This window comes from Petaurus breviceps, unplaced genomic scaffold, assembly GCF_028583685.1.
Source record: "Petaurus breviceps papuanus isolate PSGF00001 unplaced genomic scaffold, PetGlider_PUasm1.0 126, whole genome shotgun sequence".
In the NCBI taxonomy this organism is placed as follows: Eukaryota; Metazoa; Chordata; class Mammalia; order Diprotodontia; family Petauridae; genus Petaurus; species Petaurus breviceps.
The window spans coordinates 43,477,787-43,492,251 of record NW_027185655.1 but is presented as its reverse complement, the minus strand read 5'-3'; the positions used below and the strand labels follow the sequence as shown (position 1 = coordinate 43,492,251).

At 36.7% G+C, this 14,465-nt stretch overlaps 1 protein-coding gene and 1 long non-coding RNA gene across 2 annotated transcripts in view; one reads left to right on the top strand and one right to left on the bottom strand.

The window, feature by feature from the left end:
- The window catches only part of LOC138167003 (uncharacterized), a 152,869-nt gene that overhangs the window by 70,573 nt on the left and 67,831 nt on the right, over positions 1-14,465 (bottom strand). The window lies entirely within an intron of this gene.
- NDST4 (N-deacetylase and N-sulfotransferase 4) overlaps positions 1-14,465 on the top strand; it is a 406,931-nt gene that overhangs the window by 350,524 nt on the left and 41,942 nt on the right. The window lies entirely within an intron of this gene.

Sequence of the window (14,465 nt, the reverse complement as noted above, 5' to 3'; positions counted from 1 at the left end):
TCTTCTTCCTTCTTTCTTCTTCTTCTTTCTTCTCCTCCTCCTCTTCCTCCTCCTTCTTCTTCTCTCTCTATCTCCCTCTGTCTCTTATACACACACATCCTTTCTATTTATGTTTACTCCTTTTTTTATGTTAAAATGCAAGCTCCTAGACAACAGAGGATGTTTATTTTATCTCTATATCCTGTATCTGCAGTGCCTGGTTCATTGTAAGCACTTAATATATGCTTATTCATTTCTTTGCTTAATGATTAATTATAGACAGCACACATGGTATAAATAAAAGCATAGGTTTAAAAAAGAGAGGATGAATTTGTGAGATGGTGATGTTTGGTTGCATTATAGAATTGTGAAAACATACAATCTGAGAAAAGTCTGACAAAGTAGGTTGGAGTCAAGTTGGAGAAGAACTTGAAAGGCATGCCAAAGAGGTGATGAAGGATTCTTAATGTGAAGAAGAGGAATTTGGATTTAAAAATGCTAGGTAAGAGGGAGCCATTGTGATCTTTTGAGAGGAAGAGTGATGTATTTAAATATGACATATGAAGATTTTTATTCTAGTCTTTTATAGGCTAAAATGAGGGAGAAAAATGTGTAAATCATGAATACAGGTTTTGGAAGGCTATTATCAGTAATTTAGATGTGATAGAAACTGGGATGGAATGAGATGAATGGGGCTTCATGGCTGTGAAAATGATCCCAAGATCCATTGTCAAGAAGGGATAAGGAGGACTTGGTTTGTTGGTTGTTGTATTTTGTTCTCAAAGAGGATCAAAATGACATTGCTGTGTCAGAGTCAAGGTACAGTCTGATTGGGACTTATCAGACCCATACAAGCTTGGAAGGCTTTGCCACGGGCCAGGCAGAAATAGTCCAAATGAGTATTTGGAGTAAAGATATCTTTAAATTGGTGCATCTCATATTTCTTTTGAGCTACTGTAATTCTGCTTCACTCCTAGAGCAGAGTGCCTTCTGTGATGCAGTCACACCATGCTGGGCCAGTTTCTCCCATGTCACACAACACATTCCAAAGTTCTTCAGGGAAACCTTGAGGGTGTCCTTGTATCACTTCTTCTGACTTCCATGTGAGTGCTTGCTTTGTGTGAGTTCTCCATAAAATAGACTCTCAGTCAAACATACATTTGGCATTTGAACCACTTGAATAGCCCATCAGAGTTGCACTCTGCAGCAGACTTTGAATGCCTGGTAGTTCAGCTCAGGAAAGGATCTCAGTGACTGGCACCTTACCCTGCCAACTGAGCTTCAGAGCCTTCCCAATACAATTCAAATGGAAGTGGTTCCTGGCATGGCACTAGTATACTGTTCAGTTTTCACAGACATACAACAGTGAGGTCAGCACAACAGCCTTTATGTGTTAGATATGAGGCTAAAGGGGGAAAGAAGTTTAAAAATGACTCTAACGTCTGAGAGATCTATAAACTCAATTTTCATCCCTTCCTTTGATTGATCTTTCAATCACTTTGGTGAGGTAGTCAGCATAACTCTTACCTTTCCCAACAGTTTCCTAGAAGAGGCACAGAGATGTAAAATTGCTTACCTAAAACCACTCAGTGATGGCAGCAGGAGGAGGTCCTACTGAGTTATTTACTTGCCTTCCTGTCTTTAGTGCAAAGAACATTCCACCTCAGGCCTAAACCCTGACAAAAGACCTCAATTCCAACATGGAAAGATCAAAATGTCTAATCTGAGGTCATGATTTTCTGAGTATATTAAATGGTTAGAAAAAGTACAGACAAGGAAGCATAAGCAGAGAACCAGGGTTCAAATCCCATAGCTGCATCAAGGCATTTAACCTCTCTAGGTCTCAGTTCTTCATTTCTAAAACAAACTACTTAGATTGGACGTCCACTAGGAGCCCTTCCAACCCTGGCTTTAATGCCCTATGGATCTCTAATTGTTCAGAAAATTCAAGTTAAATCAAACACTAAACTCCTATCTTTTCTATTCTGTTTCTCATTAGTTTCTAGAGCTTGGGTCACAATGACTTTTATGGTTTAATACTTCTTAGAAATTAATCTTACATATAAGTATTTTCTCTTTTTAACAAATTGAAACTTAATGTTTTAAAATTATCTTTGTTATTATTATTAAAGCAAATCTTCCTTTACATCTTTTTGATAATTTTTTTTCAGTGCCCATAAGGTTACTTTTCTAGCATGTAGATAGTTTCTGATGATTATTTATTCACTGCTTCACACTGAACTACTTTGCTGGCCTGATTGTTGGAGCCTGTCAAATACCCTGCTGTTCAAAAATGGTGGCTTAAGTCATAGATTTCTTTTTTCTGCCAATCAATTGCAAATGTGTTCTCATTGTCTAATGTCACCTCTTTCCTCACCCCGCCCCTCATGAATGCAATCTAATTATCACTGAACTGCAGCCTTAAAAAAAAGGTTCTACTCCCACTTACTTTTCAGTTCCCTAAAAAGAATTTAGATGTGAAAAGACATATAATTTAATCTTTTAATATCATTAGGCAACTCTCTGAAACTATTGGAGATGAGTTGCCAGTTTTTATGGGTATGACATCCAGGTCCCATGATCAACAAGATGAAGGCCTGGACATTTTCTGTGATCCCGCAACCTCACAAACCTTTACAAAACAGAAATTGTGTGCCAAAGATAAAGCAACTTCAGCTGTCTTCCTGGGCTAGGACACCTGGAATCCAAAAGAAAGGTTTAAAAAATGAACTGATACTCTGTGCTCACTCAGCTTCCCTCCCCCACCATACTTGCCACTATCAGTAGCTGACCCAAGGACACACCTCAGTTCCCCTCCCTCTTTCCTATGCTATGACATTCCTAGCTCTAGACTGTTCAAGTTTGCCTATGACAGCTACCTAGCACAGTAGCATCACTCTAGGCTATAGAAGCTTACTAAGCACTCCACAGTCATCTGTCTCCATGGTGCACAGCATTCTGTGCTTCGAGAGATCTCTGCAAGGGAGCTGAAAAACAGATAGAAAGGAAAAGGACATACGTCTCACCTTGAAATGGAGTTGTTCATAAATTACTTTCATATATTCATCAAGAACATGGGTTTGAGGAAACAACATGGGTTTCTATTTTACTAAAGGTTAGGGTTTTCAGCATAATTATGATTCTGTGAGATTGATTTAGTAGAGGATGTATTTCTGCTGCCTCACAGAGATTTGGAGACCAAAACTAAGGAAATCAAATCCAAAACACCAACATGGTAGCTTTCTGAACAGACCAGAGAACCGAGGAAGAGAGGGAGGTGGGACATTATGCCATACACATAGGGGGCTTTGCAGCACTCCACTAAGCCTGAGGAAAAGAGCCCAGCATCCAATTGGCATCAGTTCTCCAAAAGGGAAAAGTTAAAGGAGGGATGGGGAGACAGAAATTACTTACAAGCTGAGGAAGAAGAAAACTCAAACAAAGACTTTGAACATAAACAGGTAAATCAACAGAGAATGCATTAATAGGAGAAGGAAATAAGGCTTCTAGAGTGAGTAAACAAGTTCAAGCATCTGTGAACAAATAATGCAAACAATGGAAAATGACCCAGCACTTGAAGAGAGGGGAGGCCGTGTAGAATTTGAGGAAAATGTGGATCTATAACATGTTGTTCCTGAATGGTTTAAAAGACAAATGAAAATTATGAGAGTAGAATAATGACCTGCACAGTAAAAAATCATGAGCAGAATCTGGAATCTCTAATGGCAAATCTCAACAAAGAAACACATGAGAGAATAGATGGGGAATGCAAATACACAAAAGTGAAGGACAACCTAGAAGAAAAGAAATAAAACAATAACAATAAAAGAAAATATGCTCACCACCCAAATAAAACATATGAATCTCTAATACAGGATGTGTAAAAAAAAAAAACCTAAAGATCATACATCTCTGAGAAGAACATAATATGTCAAAATAAAACAAAAATACTGGGTCTGCAGTCAGTAAGATAAGTTCAAATCCAGACTCAGACATTTACTAGTTGTGTGACTCTGAGCAGGCCACTTAACCCTGTTTGCCTCAGTTTCCTCATCTGTAAAATGAACTGGAAAAGGAAATGGTGAACTACTCCAGTATCTTTGCCAGTAAAACTCCAAATGGGGTCAAAAAGAGTCAGGCACAACTGAAATTACTTTCAACAACAACAAAATCAATGTTAAAACAAAAGATTGTATTTTGTACCAGAGGCAATAGGAAACCACTAAATTTTCTCGAGCTTGGGAGTGATATGACCATACCTATGTTTTAGGAAAATCAATTTAGCAACAGAATGGAGGATGAATTGGAGAAGGGAATGACAGGAGACCAGGAATCCAACCAGTAGAGCATTGCATTAGTCCAGATAAGTGGTGATGAGCACCTGAACTAGGCTAATGGTTCTGAGGGTAACAGGTAGGGGACAGATGTGATAAAGATCCTGTAGAAAAAGCAGAATTAAGACGCGACCAGTCATTGGATATGGGAGTTTAGGGAATAGAAAAGAAATGAGGATGAATTCAGGGTTTGGATAGTGGGGGACAAAAATATGAGTTCTACTTTTGATGTGTTGGATTAACTTTCCTATAAAGTAGAAATGCCTAAATGGAAAAAGAAATCCTGTATTTACTACTGATAAAGAAATGAACTTTGAGTTTGCTGTACAGGATGACAATTTGCTACTATCCCCCCTGAAGTACCACTGCTTAGTGGACTTTAAGCAGGAAAGTGAGAGTCAGTGGAGACTCAGAATTGTTAAACAAGGTACATCAGAAGGACATGGGGCAACATTATCTGAGATAATATATCTCTAACTGCTACCAACAACCCTGAAAAAAATGAAATTTTTTTATTCTTTTTTTTTAATGAATCTTACGTGTTTATTAATAGGCATTGTAAATAATTATAGAGGGGTTTTTCTACAAGGATTCTCTTCATGTTTTGTTTAAACTAAAGGTTCTGCCTCTTTGGAAAAGTTTGAGAACTTTGAAAATTTGAAATCTAAAATATTTTTGAGAGCACTGAAATGACTTACCAAAGGGCCAGAAAAGAATTGAAATGAGTTGGTAGACTGGGAAAGTAGGGAGAAGACCCAATAAATTGATAATGGAACAATATGATTGGGTGAAGATGCAACCATGTTTATGGTTATTAGTACTGAAATGGAATCAAAGAGGTTAAGCACCTAAAAATCCATGGTGTTTAAATAATCACCAAGGATAATGGCAAGGAATAATTTTGAGGAGAAAGATTGGATGCCAGGTGTTAAAGTCATAGAGAATATTCCAGATATTTTCTAACAATAACAAGAAGAATGAAGGGGCATAAACAGATTATATGGACTTCAAAAAAAGATTTCTGAGAGAAGGTGTCAGGAACAAAGGTCTAGAAATAGAAAGGCATGGGGAGATAAGAACAAGAGGTATGCCCACCTAATCCCATTTCACCCACCATGAGTCGGAAGGAGTAGAAGAAACTTCAATGGAGGAGGAATAAAGTGTTTTCATATACAAGATGACTCATGGTCTATAGAAAGATTTTTAAACACCATAAAGAACCATAGAATTTGAGGATTTGAAGGGGACCTAAGAGGTTATCTAGTCCAACCAGGATGTGCCCAAGGGTACCTTCTATTCTTTTCTGTATCATAATTCAATTAAATGCTCAATGAAAAAGACATTTTAAGTATATTCTTTTTGAATATTCTACTGTGGAACCTACTAAGTTCAAATAGCAGAGGGCAAGAGAAGGGGAAATCAATGAGTTTTGAAGTTATATATAATTTAAGTATAATAATGTTTAATAGTAAACATAATAATATTACATAAGTATGTCAAATGAGCTATGAAATATATTACATATTCCAAAGCTCATTGATATATGTATGTGCATACACACATACGTATATATACATGTATACACATACATATATATATATATACACACACACATATAGATGTAAGTATTTAACAAAGTAATACTTTTTTGCTGACCACTAGAAATTTAACAAGTTCCTACTATTGAGATTTAGAGATTTGTTACTCATATGGAAGTACCATGTGAACTGGATGGAAACTCCCAATCTTTGCTTTATCACTCATAGTGTCAGTCAGTAGAAGACATATAAGAGAAGGCAAATTCTTAGCAAAATTTTTTTTAAAGACTTAATTTTGGGGTTAACTTTTTAATTAAAGATAATAATAAATTACTTTCATATATTCTTCAAGAACATGGGTTTGAGGAAACAACATGAGTTTCCATTTTACGAAAGGTCAGGATTTCCAGCATAATTATGATTCTATGAGGTTGATTTAGTAGAGAATACATTTCTCTAGGCTATATCTCCTTTCAGCCTGCATGTGATCCAATCAGAGCCAGGCTTCCTTCCCTAGCTCTTACTCATCCCCTTTACAAAGCATCTGCCCACCTGGCTCTTCTCCTTTAAAGAACCTAAAAAACCATCTGTTCCATCAGCCTTTCCAAGTTCAGTAACTGCCTGCCTCACCTTTACCTGCCCAAGTTCAGAATCATGTGTATCTGAATTAGATAGCTTGCAAGTTCCTTTAAGCAAATTGCTGACTTACTAAATCCTGATCTCTCTTAATATGTTGATGTATCCTTATTGTCAATAATAAAAATGGTAAAGTTGTATTCATTGGCTCTTCAGATTATTCTAAGAGCCTAAGGATAAAGAAAGAATAGAAAAGGATTTAGTGACTGGCAAAAATCATTTCAAAGAACAAATACACACACATATTTTCTTTGTGAAATCTCTTTGAACTTAGGAATTATCATCAACCAGTTATAGCATATATACAAACAAATAATAAAGTTTACTGTCCCAAATACAAATGGTAAGGCAATTTAAGCCAATGTAGAAAAATCAAATACTTATTGAAAAAACAACTAAAGGAAGTGTCATGTTTCTGACATCAGTCATATTACGAAATATAAGATTGTTCCTTCAAAAGAAAATAGAATTATAAAGTAGTCCTTGGAAAAGTCCTAAAATGTCATGACAGAGAAGGCATGCACTTATTATAGAAGAGAAAAGTCAGGCTGGCAAAATCATGGAAATGGAATTAAGCATGACACATGACTGGAAGAAACTGAAGCCAAATTATCAGTATGATTGATAATAAAAGCAAGCTAGTAGCAAGTGTCATTACCACTGAGCTGTTTCCCTGTGCAAGATTTTACAAACTCCTACCAGAATAGCATCTTGGAGCCAATAATATCAGATTGGGATTCTGTCCATTGAAGAAAGGACTATTTCACATGTCTTCGGCAGGAGTTACAGAATTTACTTTAGAGGCATCTGGATGTTCTGACATAGGTTATCTCTGTTGCTTTCATTTATAACTCTCACCCTGCCCATAAGTGAGTCACAGTTCAAGGAGAACATGGAAAAACAGTCTAGTCTAAGGCTATACTACAATGGCAATAAATACATGGTGTGAATGGATAGAAAGAAAGAAGGAAATAGGAGACTCGTATTTCCTATTGGCATTTTCAATTAAAGGGTTGTAAGGGCAAATTATTCCCAATCTGCAGCTCTTTTAATGTGTTCTCTCTCAACTGATGCAGACTCTCATCCCTTTTCCACTTCAGCGGTTGGGCTTCCTGACCTTTCAGGCTGAAAATGATTAACCAATTTGTTATTTGATTCATTAAGGCAGGAAAATAAGATTAAATGCAGCTATTATTTTTGTAATTATCTACAAAAGTGGTGTTCTGTGGAGGTTACAAAAGGAATGCAAAGGATAATCTCTGTATTTGTGAAGCTTAACATTTAACTGGAGAACTGCACACATGAACCGTTTATACATAATGAAGGAGGAAATGAAAAGTTAAGTTCTGTCATGGGTGGAATAGGCAGTAAATATTGCAGATGTTCAGAGGAGCAAAGGTTGAATGCAGGATGAACCAAGGAGGGCTTCATTAAAGAGATACACCTTGAAGTATTAATATTGCAATTATAAATGTTGATTATGAAGAGAAGTGAAAGTAGGGTATCCTGGGGAAAAGCAACACAAGTTAAGAGCACGACATAAGTAATAATTCAGCAAATATTATTAAGTGTTTCAGGAACTCTAGTAATCACCAGAGATACAAAGAAAGGCAATTAACAAATAGCCCCTGCCCTCAAGGAGTTTACTAACAAGGGAGACAACCTGCAAACAAGTATGTGCAAAGAAGATATAGACAGGATAAAGTGAAGATGATATCAGAAGGAAGGCACCAACATTAAGGAGGGGAGGAAAAGCTTTATTCAGGAGGTGGATTTTGGCTGAGATGTGGATGGAGAGAATTCCAAGACATCAGGGATAACCAATGAAAAGATACATAAGAATAAGTAAGATGTCTTTGTTGAACATTTAAAATATCAACTCAGATAGGAGAGTGTTTCTATTGGGGACCCCCCAAGTCCCACACCCACAGCAGATGACGTAGTCTCCTGCTTTACTGATATTGACACCAGCCTCTGTGAATTCCCTTAGCCCTTCTTGATAGCTTAAAATTGTTCACCATCATCGCACAGTTTTCTTTCTTTTTGGCCATAGCAAACGAAATGTCCCAATTCCTCACAAAGTCTAATCTCTTCATCCTGCCATTCATCCAATTTCCTTCTGCCTCCTCCTCTTTCATTTCCTTTCACTTGTCATCCCTCTCTCATGCATTTTAAATTTCATTCTTTCAAAGTGTCCCTTTCCAATATGCCTTCTCTCAAGTTCTAGTCCATAATGGCCCTCCTCTTTCCCCAATCTAACAGAACAAAACAAAACAAAAAACTTCCTTTGACCCTTCTAACTCCTTTGAGCTACCATCCCTTAGCACTCATTCTTAGCTGCTAGATTTCTTGAAAGAGGAATCCAAAATACCCTTCCTCTTCACCTGTTTAATTCTTGTACATTCTTTCTAACCAAAAACAAATGTTACCTCCTCCCTGAAGCTATCCCTGTTCTCAACTTCCTAGGACACACCTTATTTTTTGTAGCCTCACAGACCATGTTTAAAAAAAACACTTCTTTAATTAATTTATCATGCAGTATTGTGCATTACAGCGAATTCAGTCGGTCAATAAATATTTATTAAGTGACTATTAAGTAATAGAGACTGTGCAAAGCACTGGTGATATGAATAAGAAAAAAAATAGCATTCCCTGCCCTCAAAACACTTACAATCTAATGGGGGGAAACACACAAAAGGAAGCTAAAGAGGATACCAAAGGGAAGAAGGTACCTTGTATGGGTTCAGGTGGAGTTCAGTCCAAGGAGTACAATTGATAGAAAATGAAGAATTGCTGGCCTAGAAGACCTCTTTAAATGGAGGTTATGGGAAGAGTTCTTTGCTCTGCTGTTCAGCCATCCAATCAGAGGGGCAGAGGGTACTGAGGGGCCTACAGAGGTGTGAGGATCAAGGCTGATATATAAAGATATGAATATAAAACACTTTGTCCATGGGGACAGACATCATATTTTATCCAAATAATGGATCACTCCTAATAGCTTGAGTGGTGTTCTGCACAGAATGGTAATAATACTTGTTAAAATAAAGAGTACAGTGACTTCAAAATATAGTGGCCTTTGAGAGCAAGACAATATCCAATTAAAATATCGCATAGAATGAAGATGCCTATAAAAATAATACTTCAGATATATCAATATTGAAGTGACATGCAATTAAAGTTCATTTTTTCCAAGCTCAGAGCTCTTATATCTTATGCATGTCTTCATAGAAATAGGGACTGAAGCAGTGGTTTCATTCACAAAGGGAACTCGCAAGTGAAAAAACTCCCCTTATGAATACAGACTGTTGCCCTTTCTGCAACTCAGAGTCTTAAAGAATTGTACTGGGCACTGAGAAGTTAAGTGACTTCTTGGCAGTCAAGGATGGATTAAAGGCCATTATTTGTCAGAAGTCTGTAGAAATCTGCCTCTGTAGCTTCAGAACTGGCTCTCTAACCATCCATCACGCCATGCTGCACATGAACATATCTTCCTAAAGAAGATACACAATAAGACACATGCACAAAATGCATATCTAGAATATTTTATATGTTCATAAGCATATTTGATTTATATTACATATTTCTAAATATATATTTGCATATTCACATCTTCATAATTTATATAGTATTTATTTATAAATATTTTATATTCGTATCTTTATAATTTATATAGTATATATTTATAAACATTTTATATTTTATACATTATATTTCTATTTATATAGAGAAATTATATATTTATAGGCACATATTTATATATTCATATCTTATAATTTATATATTTTATAATCATATATTTATAAATTATATTATTTCTATATTATATATGTACATAGTTATAATCATATAGACTTTCTCTTTTTAACCTAACTTTTGCAAGTATTATTTATGCTTAAGTACAGTGATCAATTAAACTTTTTGATACTCATAGAATACTCAAGTTGCAAGGGGCATCAGGGGCCATGGACTCCAAAACATACATGAAAAAGAATCCCCTAAGTATACTCATGGCAAATATTATGGAAATTCTTCTTGAAGATCTGTAATGAAAAACAACACACGGCCACTATAAGTCAGCCCACCATACCTTTGGACAGCTGTCAGCTCTAGGAAGTGATGTTTGCTCGTTTGCTTTGCCCCTGGCATCAAGTCTAAATTTATTTATTTCCAACTCCTACTCACCAGTGCTTGGCTTTGCCCTTTGTGGTCAAATGGAAAAGTCTAATGCCATTTCCAACTATCAGTCTTTCAGATACAATGCTTGAAAACATCTATAACATCCCTTTCCTCCCCCTACTCTTCTCTTCTCCATCCCTGGTTCCTAGATCCTCATAAGAAAGGGCCACAAAGCCCTTTACCATCCTGGTTGCCCTCCTCTGAATACCTTTTTTCACAATTTAGACTATCGGTGAGGAACCTGCGGCCTCCAGGCCCCATATGGCCTTTAGGTCCTTGGGTGAGGCCTTTTAACTGAGACCAACTTTTACAGAACAAATCCTTTTGTTAAGGGAATTTGTTCTGTGAAATTTAGATTCAGTCAAAGGGCTGTTCTTGGGGACCAAGAGGGCCATATGTGGCCTGGAGGGCATAGGTTTCCCACCCCTGATTGTGACCAAAAGCGTATTTACATTTTTGCATAGCGTCCATTTTTACCAAATCCCCTTTGTACCACAACTAATTTTTAAATGACTCATCAAAGTGAATACATTTAATTATGGGGAATAGCTTCATATGCAGGAGATTATTAAGATTGTGAACCCCCCAAAATCGTTGTTTTCAACACATAATTTCAGTAAATTCAAATGTCTTCTGCTAAATTTATGCTTTGTTCTCTTTGATCTTTCAAATATTTTAATTTGTATATCAATTAGTATTTATATAAATCAAAGATCAATATTTCTATAATCAGTCATATATCACATCTTGATTGATGAAGCAATTTTGATGCTCATATTATTTTAAAGGATTTTTTTTTTGCTCAGAGTAGATTCTAGAATCAAAATGATCAAACTTATTCAGTATTTGAGTTCATAGAACCACCCATGGATTTTGGGTTGTATAATTGTCAATGATGATTAATTAATAGAAACTATCTCTTTGTCTTGTTTGATCTGGCCAATGGATTTCAGAATGAGTGTGAAGATTAATTCATAAGAAGAAATTATTAATTAAATCTATTTATTTAATCCATTAATTAATCAATTAAGGAGATCCAAAATCATTTCAGCTATTTGGCATATTTATTTAGATACTTGCTGATTTTCCAGGCATAAAGCAGTGATTTCAGGATGCCTACATCCAGTTTGTCTTGTATATGGTTTGTACATAGTCATTTGCATAGTGTCTCTCCTATTAGACTGTGAGCTCCTTGACAGGAGGCACTATTTTCACTTTTCTTTATATTCCCAAAACTCAGCTAGGCATGTGGCACATAACTGATGTGCTAAGTGATTTAGAATTCTTACCATATTTGATACAACAGTCCTGGGATGTAGGTGCTATTATTATCCCTGTCCTTCGAGATAGGGAAACTTAGGCAGAGGATAGATGACTTGCCCAGGGTCACACAACTAGTAAATGTCTGAAGCTGCATTTGAACTCAGTTTCTCGTGATACAATAAATGTTTGTTGACTGACTGACATAAAAAGAGCCAGGAAGGTAACTGTCATTTCTTAAAGGCCTATAAGACTTTAATACTTATTTTAAACACTCAAGGGGAATGACTGCCCTCTTTAGTTCTCCATTATCATCTGTCCACACCTCGGTACCTCCCATGGTCCCTTCTAGTAGCTCTACCAGCTCTCAGGTTTTCCACCACTGCTGACATCATGCATCTAGCTAGAAGAATCTCAGAAACTCTCCAGACCAACCCCCCTCTTTTTTTCAGATTAAAAAACTGAGATCCAGGACAGTAAATGACTTGCCCAAGGTCATGAAGGTAATCAGGAAGCATGAAAGGACACTGAGCTCCTCACCCCACTGCCCAACCCCCACCATCTTCCATTACTGATGTTGGCATAAAATAAAATTTAAAACATAACTATTTTTATATTAGTTCATCAGAAACAAGAAAAATATTTGTTTAAAGCAAACATTTACCAGGATATGAAAAAAAGCAAATGCAAAACCACACAAAAACAGAGACAAATGCTTTCATTTATTAGAAATTTTTGGTTCTAAATTTCAACACTTAGCTAATAATGAGCATAAATTATGTGATGCAATCCTGCACTTCCCTCTCCTCCTCTTGAGGTCTCTGTTTAAATTCCATACACAGAGTCTAAAACTACTAGCCTAAAGTGAATTTGAGTTGGCTTGTTCACCTTTCATTCTATGGTTTCATCACTGAATGTCATCTTTTCTTCTCTGGTAGCCATAGGACCTCAGTAATAGATGTCATCTTTTCTGGGGAAACTGCCTTCATTATATTAGCTATCTCACTCCAGGAACAGATTCCTATTTCTTTCTGGTTTAAAAACCATCTTCCTTTTAGGGGTGTTTCATTGTGTTCCTATTTCCTTTCAAAGATGTACAAAGCAGAGGTGACTGACAAACCCTGTGTGTAATAGTGAATAAGAAAATCTCTCCTGGTTAAAATTACCAGCTCTACCCATGTCCTCAAATTTTCTTCACTGACTTGTCCTTCAATGTCCTTCAAGGAATGGTTTTCTAGAAATAAACCTAAAGGGTTTATTATCAAGGGAACTTTCTCCCACAAACAGGACCCAGCTTTGGGCTCTGGATGGCTAGGGAAAATTCTAGGGAACTCTTGCCCCAAAGAGAGGAAAGCCAAGCTCTTCTTACAATCTCTACTCAATACCACCCCCAGAATAGCACCGAAAATCTCTTAAATCTTAGGTCTTGTTTATGTTTAGGATCTCCCCATAAAAGCATTTTTTTCAACACCTAGAAGGTATTTTTAAAGCCCCTTACAGCATAAACTAAATGTATAAGTGGACCAAATATGATAGCTGTTTATTTCTTCTGTCATAAAAGTCTTTGTCAAAAGAGCTTATTGATAAATTTTGAAAACAGGATGCATGTACCAGTAACACAATATTCACAGAGCTCACAGCAGCTATGAATATGCTGGTGTAGTCATTAATCACAAAATGTAACAGGCTCTCCACATGGGGGACAGAACCAAAGCATTTATTCAAATACCAGAAAAACCTAGTCCCAAAACCAGAAAGTCAAAGTCATTACAGTAACCACAAAGTTGGTACATATAGCTAATGCAGCAAACACCCACATTCCCAGGGCTTCAAAACAAAACAGGCTCCCTCAAGCAAGGATCCTGCTCTCCTCACTCATGGTAGCTCCTCTGCCTCCATGCTGCCTTTTTCCAGCAGTTCCAGCTCCCAGAAGTTCTCATTTCCAGCAGCTCTGGCTGGCTCTCAGAAGCTCTCAATTTGACTCTCAGAAGAAGTTCTGGCTCTCTAGCTTAGGCTTTTCCTTATATATGGTATTAGCTTCTCCCTATTCTGCCCCTTCCTGTTACATCAGCAAGTTCATCCCACTGTGGGATTCACAAGTTCTGGATCTTAATACTCGATACAATCATGAACTTGAAACAAGGTGCTAAGTACCTGTTTGCTTGCCAATACAAGGAGCATGGAAGATCTTCAAATCCCATTACCATTGCAATACAGTAAACTATAACTCATTATATATTCTTATAAATTCAACACTCAAAATGATAAATGTGAAATACTTTATGGTCTTGTCAACAGGATTTTTGCCTTTCCTTCTAGCCTTCATTATTCGAGCAACTCACTCAATGCTCATATCTTCTGGCCAACCAAGCCATTATTTGGTCTAATCTTCTCCTTTGAAAACTTGTTTCAGAGGTCACTTCCTACTTGGCAAGCAGTACTTTGACCCAAAAGCTCTGGACCTCTTGAACTCATGAGATTACTACCAAGGCTAGAGATAGATAGATAGATAGATAGATAGATAGATAGATAGATAGATAGA